At 44.5% G+C, this 7,166-nt stretch overlaps 1 non-coding gene across 1 annotated transcript; it reads right to left on the bottom strand.

The window, feature by feature from the left end:
• Positions 1–4,613: 4,613 nt before the first annotated feature.
• Positions 4,614–4,720, bottom strand: LOC147359509 (U6 spliceosomal RNA). The gene has a single exon (XR_015141376.1). It is a non-coding gene; the product is annotated as a U6 spliceosomal RNA (small nuclear RNA).
• Positions 4,721–7,166: the final 2,446 nt, after the last annotated feature.

The raw sequence follows: 7,166 nt of genomic DNA on the forward strand, positions 1-7,166 counted from the left end.
CCATGAGAAGAATTGTTCTTCCCAGTCGGGGGAAAGCAGGGTAGGCTCCACTGAGGAGGTGGCGTTGCAGCTGATCTCTGAAGGATACGATGAGGATAAGATGATACGGACAGTCCTGGTCAAAGAGCGTGAACAACAGAATGAGACATGAAACTGCATAGTGAACCTTGAGGAGAGAAGAATTTTGACATTCTATTCCAGGAAATAGCACCCCACTCCAGTACTCTTGCCTGGAAAATCCCATGGACGGAGGAGCCTGGTAGGCTGCAGTCCATGGGGTCGCTAAGAGTCGGACACAACTGAGTGACTTCACTTTCACTTTTCACTTTCATGCATTGGAGAAGGAAATGGCAACCCACTCCAGTGTTCTTGCCTGGAGAATCCCAGGGACAGAGGAGCCTGGTGGGCTGCTGTCTATGGGGTCGCACAGAGTCGGACACGACTGAAGCGACTTAGCAGCAGCAGCATTCCAGGAAACTAGGAGGATGGTGCACCTCTGACCAATGATAGGGAGAAAGAAACATAAACTTTGACCAGAATGACCTGGAAGATGAAGGAAGTGGAATGTGGGAGACAGAGGTAAGGGGCTATTTGGGATTTGTTAAATGTGTGATGAAGTTCTTGGTGTGGTTTTCAAGAGACAAGTGAGCCTGGAGATTAGAACAGAGCCCTAAGGAGAAAATAAAGATTTGAGGGATCCTTTCCCATCCAACTTCCAGAAATATGGGACCAGAGAAAGTAGCCTATTAGAGATCAACCGTTGATGATGTTAATCCCAATACCTCAGAAACAAATTACTTGAAAAAGGTCTCAAAATCACATCCATCTTTACAGCAGCAGAGAATAAGAGTTCTGATTCTGATAGATGTAGTCCTCTTAAAGATGAAATGACCTTTTTTGTTCTTTGTTACGAGACCATAACACACAGGACAATCAAATGGTAGTCTCTCAGGAAATTACAGCACAATTTCATCCTAACTGATATCTCAGCCATCTTTCATGTTGTTTGAAAGAAAACTGGTCTATCTTCTCTGTGTGATGGATAACGGGAAATATCCACCTATATCAATTCCTGTGTGTGTGCTAAGTCACTTTAGTCACGTCAGACTCTTTCTGATCCTATGGACTGTAGCCTACCAGGTTCCTCTATCCATGGGATTCTCCAGGCATGAATACTTCAGTGGGTTGCCATGCCCTACTCCAGGGGATCTTCCTGACTCAAGGATCGAACCTGTGTCTCTTATGTCTCCTGCATTGGCAGGTGGGTTCTTTACTACCAGCACCACCTGGGAAGCCCACATCAGTTCATTATAGTAGCTAATGGATTGGCTAAATGGTCAGTGAGGGATACAGAAAGGACAGGATTGGAAGACTAGTGACAAAGAGGCTTGGGGTGACCATGTACCTCTGTGGACAGATCTCTCAAACGGGGTTTGTATTAATTATGTGTTGCTATCTGTTATAGCAAATGACCCTCCAAAACTTGGTGAATTAAAATAACAACCAAGTAATGACTTAGCTGGTTCCCTGCTTCACCATCTGCTGAGGATGCAGTCCAGGTGTCAGAGCTGCTGTCTCCTGGACAGGATCCACCTCCAGGGAAAGTGATTGTGGGCAAGAGTCAGTTTCTGGGACCAGAAGCGTTAGTCCCTCACATGGGCTGCAGCCATGACCCGCCCCTCATCACATGACAGGTCACCCTTACGGTCAGGGCAGGAGGAGCCAGACAGTCTCTTGTCACCTCAGTGGCATGTGACCACATTTCATTTCCTGGAAGCAAGACCTTGAGTCCAGCCCACGCTCAATGGGAGGGCATCGCACAGGGATATGAATGCCTGGAGGCAGGGACAGCGGGAAGCACCATTCAAGGCTGCCCACCCACCACACTCTCCTGTAAATACTCATCCAAGGGCATCCATGGCCTAGGGGGCTCTCAGGACCCAGGGACACACTGATGCGCTCTGTGGATTCAGTCAGCATCCTCCCCCAACCCCCTGTACCTTTTCACAGACAAGAGAAAGGTATCCATGGTGATAAGGATGCTATTCGTGGCTTCTGCCAACACACACTTCTCTTCACCAAGGCTGACCTTGCTCTCTGCTGCCTCATCTGCCAACAGCAGAGAGAAATGCCTTAGACCCAAACAGGGAACAATTCTCCAGGAGGAACAACTAGCTACCTGGTTGCAGGTTGGTCACTCTGGTTCTGTTCTATCACAGAGGACAACAGATTCATCCTCATTGCATGTTGACTTTACGTGTTAGTCTTTAGGGAGCAGATTTTTCAGCGGAAGATGATTGAATGTAAGGATGTTCACATGGGCTGTGACAGGCACAGTGACCTTTGGGACTGCAGGGCCAACTCAAAGAGGCGAACACAGCCTTCATCTCTGTGTTTTGACTGTCAGGCACACAGGAGGTGCTCAATAAGTGTTTAACAGATGAATCAATACATTCAAATTACTGTATTGAAGGATGCTACTGAGTTCATCATGAACCTTCTCAAGTGATATTGTCATTTCAAATATTTCAGAGATGTTTCAATCCAAGCGTTGTCTTCAGATTTTCAGTTAACTGCTCAGGGTGGTGGAGGAAACTGCAAGCAAGGATGACCTCAGATGAAACCAGTTATGTGCTGCCTGCATGGCACACATGCAGAGGTGGTCCTGGCTGTTGTTCATTATCCATGTTTCTCTGTGGTTACGCTTGGCCAGCCTTGTAACTTGCGAGGCTGCCTGTAAAACTAACGGTATTTACAGCTTGACTGTCAGGTTGGCTGGCAGGCAATGTATGTATGGCTTACGTTTCTGTAACTTAAAGGTCACAAGACTTTAATAAAAGACCAAAGGCTATTATCATTCATCTGCTTTCTTTTATGGCCCTATGTGAGAAACACAGGGAATATTGATAATTTTGGAGGTTCTTATTAAGGTACCTAGAATATAATACTGAGACCTGGAAAAGATGTAAGATGGCATAATAACCCTGTATGTGTATGGTTATTTACTATTCAGGATTTAACATCTCTACACAACATGGGCTTTTCCCCTCTTTGCTGTGATTTGAAAGAGTTCTGCTGCCGTGTTCCTGGGCCACCTCCCCCAGATAACCTGTACCTTCCCAGTGTTGCACAGGCCTGAAGAATCAAAGACACACACCTTGGCTGCCCCCAGAAGAGCTCTGGGCCCTGCAGCGTGATACCCAAGACCACACTGCACTAGCAGCTCTGAGAAACCAACGCTGTTTGCAAGGCTTCCTTGGGAAAACATCTCCCACCCAAGTTGTAGATGCCTTGCATGCATGCGTGCTTAGTCGCTTCAGTCATATCCGACTCTTTGCGACCACGTGGACTGTCTCCTCTGTCCATGGGGATTCTCCAGGCAAGAATACCGGAGTGGGTTGCCATGCTCTCCTCCAGGGGATCTTCCTGACCCAGGGATTGAACCCGCATCTCTTATATCTCCTGCATTGGCAGACACGTTCTTTACCACTAGCACCACCTGGGAATTCTGAAGATGCCTGAGGGAAGCTGAATCTATGAATCCTGTAAAGTTCTACTTGTTTCAAGACTAGCTCTTGTGAAGGAACTGGTCAAGAAGTCTTACAGTTTTTTTTTTTGTTTGTTTTGTTTTTATACAGGAATTTTTTTTCATTTTTTTTTAAATTTTATTTTATTTTTAAACTTTACAATATTGTATTAGTTTTGCCAAATATCAAAATGAATCCACCACAGGTATACACGTGCTCCCCATCCTGAACCCTCCTCCCTCCTCCCTCCCCACACCATCCCTCTGGGTCGTCCCAGTGCACTAGCCCCAAGCATCCAGTATCGTGCATCGAACCTGGACTGGCAAATCGTTTCTTACATGATATTTTACATGTTTCAATGCCATTCTCCCAATTCTTCCCACCCTCTCCCTCTCCCACAGAGTCCATAAGACTGTTCTATACATCAGTGTCTCTTTTGCTGTCTCATACACAGGGTTATTGTTACCATCTTTCTAAATTCCATATATATGCGTTAGTATACTGTATTGGTGTTTTTCCTTCTGGCTTACTTCACTCTGTATAATAGGCTCCAGTTTCATCCACCTCATTAGAACTGATTCAAATGTATTCTTTTTAATGGCTGAGTAATACTCCATTGTGTATATGTACCACAGCTTTCTTATCCATTCATCTGCTGATGGACATCTAGGTTGCTTCCATGTCCTGGCTATTATAAACAGTGCTGTGATGAACATTGGGGTACACGTGTCTCTTTCCCTTCTGGTTTCCTCAGTGTGTATGCCCAGCAGTGGGATTGCTGGGTCATAAGGCAGTTCTATTTCCAGTTTTTTAAGGAATCTCCACACTGTTCTCCATAGTGGCTGTACTAGTTTGCATTCCTACCAACAGTGTAAGAGTGTTCCCTTTTCTCCACACCCTCTCCAGCATTTATTATTTGTAGACTTTTGGATCGCAGCCATTCTGACTGGTGTGAAATGGTACCTCATAGTGGTTTTGATTTGCATTTCTCTGATAATGAGTGATGTTGAGCATCTTTTCATGTGTTTGTTAGCCATCTGTATGTCTTCTTTGGAGAAATGTCTATTTAGTTCTTTGGCCCATTTTAAAAATATGGAACACTTCATGAATTTGCGTGTCATCCTTGCACAGGGGCCATGCTAATCTTCTCTGTATCGTTCCAATTTTAGTATATGTGCTGTCAAAGCGAGCACAGTCTTACAGTTTTGATGACTGAAATCAAGATGGATGTCACTTTCCATGATAGCCCGAAGGAAAGTGGGAGTGTTTGGAAGGACAATGGCAGAAAACTCATTCTGGTAAGAAACTTAGGTTTACTGGAGGTGTGTGAAGGGCCAGGTTCACCTGTGTCATCTCGTCTAATTCTCAGCTCAGTGCTGTTACTGCCTGCCATCCTCTCAGTGAGAAGGCTAGGCGTAGACAACATGGTGGAAGGTCACAAAATGGTAGGCAGATGCTGGAGAGTTTAGAACCAGACCAACCTTTGCTCCTAATTACTCCCCCAGACTGCACTTCTTTGATTTTTGCTTTAGAAGGCCAGGAAAAGAAATAAGATATCCAGGACCCCTTATAAATAAGTAACACAATTCTGAATATTAAAAAAAAAAAAGGTCATGCAAGCAAGCCTTGAAATTACATCCTATTAAGCTGTCTGATTTGCCTAATATTTTTACAAACTGCAGACACTTTCGTTTACCAGAGAACATTTTACTTAAATTTTCAGTTCTTAATAGCGCTCAAGGACGTCCCTGGTGGTTCAGTGGATAAGAATCCACCTGCCAGTGTAGGTGACTCCTGTTCGATCCCTGGTCCGGAAAGAGTCCACATGCTGTGGAGCAACTAAGCCCGTGTGCCACAACTTCTGAAGCCTGAGTACCTGGAGCCAGCGCTCCGCAACAAGGGAAGCCGCAGCAAGGAGAAGCCCAAGCACTGCAACTAGAGAAAGCCCGCACAAAGCCGTGAAGACCCAGTGCAGCAAAAGTAAAATAAAAAGTATATAAATGATTTTAAAAAATAATTTATAACTCAATAACTCTTGATAGTATGTTAGTGACGTGCAACCATCATGTATCCAGGTTACTTCAGGTCAGTTTGTGATAAACCAAGAGGGTGATGTCATAGCAACCCAGGGGACCCTTCATGTCCTCTCCTCTCCTCGCTCAGCTGTTTTCTTTTCTCTTATGAGTCCAGAGACAACCGTTAATAAGGTGCAGGTATAATAAGGCAGCCTCTCTAAAATATCACATTTTCAACTCTCTGATGAAGCTTAATTTTCTGAAGAATTTTTCTTTTGTAGATGCACTCAGTCTATAGTCCCTGAGGTCGCAAAGACTCAGACACGACTGAATGACTAACACTTTAATTTTTCACTCTTTTCACTCACTTAATTTAGGTAGAATATGTACTTTTGTATTACATAATAATGACTCCTTCACATAATAGTTCAGTTCAGATCAGTGGCTCAGTCGTGTCCGACTCTGCGACCTCATGAACCACAGCACGCCAGACCTCCCTGTCCATCATCAACTCCCGGAGTCTACCCAAACCCATGTCCATTGAGTCGGTGATGCCATCCAACCACCTCATCCTCTGTCGTCCCCTTCTCCTCCTGCCCCCAATCTCTCCCAGCATCAGGGTCTTTTCAAATGAGTCAGCTCTTTGCATCAGGTGGCCAAAGTATTGGAGTTTCAGCTTCAACATCAGTCCTACCAATGTACACCCAGGACTGATCTCCTTTAGGATGGAGATCATGTAATAAGTAGATATTAAATGAGTGCCAGACATTCTGATATGGGTCAGTTATAATCATCATAATGTGAAATAATTTTTTACATTTATATTTTATGATCTTCCTAGCAAAGGTTCTAAATAATTAAAGTTTATTTCCAATTAAAATGAAGTTAAAATATAAACTCTGGTACATGAATTTGTAACAAGATCATAATTCTAAAGAAATAGAATGTCACCATTATAATTAGTCTATTCTTTTAACTTGAAGCCCTTTAAAAGTAAGAAATGGAGCTGTCTACACCTCAAGTTTGGTCAGCGCACACTCCACATAACCCCACTCAGGGACTTTTGTTGAGATGCACCTTTGAGCAGGTTCCAGGCCCAGCAGTAATCAAAAGGCACAATAAACTTGAGAAGTTGCATGAGGAGTCTTAACAGGAGGACCAAGAAACGTGTAGGTAACACTTTGGAAAATAGGCTAGAAATAAGAAATAATGCATCCTGCAACTGGCCTCAGTGCAGGAAGAGGGTCTCTGAAGTGCTGAACCTCTGAGTTTTCCAAGTTGTAAGGAATGACTCAGTGTGCAGGTCCCCCTTTAAGTTGGGCACGAGGCTCAGGGGGGTGAAAGAGAAAGAGAGCAATGAGTTAAACCAGCCTGGGGCCAGCTGTCTAGAAGAACTGAGGGTGTGCTCACCAGCAAACAGGACTGACTGGAAAGTGAAAGTTGCTCAGTCGTGTCTGACTCTTTGCAACCCCATGAACTGTAGTCCATGGAATTCTCCAGGCCAGAATACTGGAGTGGGTACCTGTTCCCTTCTCCAGGGGTATCTCCCCAACCTAGGGATAGAACCCAGGCCTCCCACATTGCAGGTGAATTTTTTACCAGTTGAACCAGAAGGGAAGCCCAA

The sequence above is a fragment of the Bos grunniens genome, chromosome 14, assembly GCF_055505025.1.
Source record: "Bos grunniens cultivar Pamir isolate PY7600 chromosome 14, Bosgru_T2T1.0, whole genome shotgun sequence".
Taxonomy (NCBI): domain Eukaryota; kingdom Metazoa; phylum Chordata; class Mammalia; order Artiodactyla; family Bovidae; genus Bos; species Bos grunniens.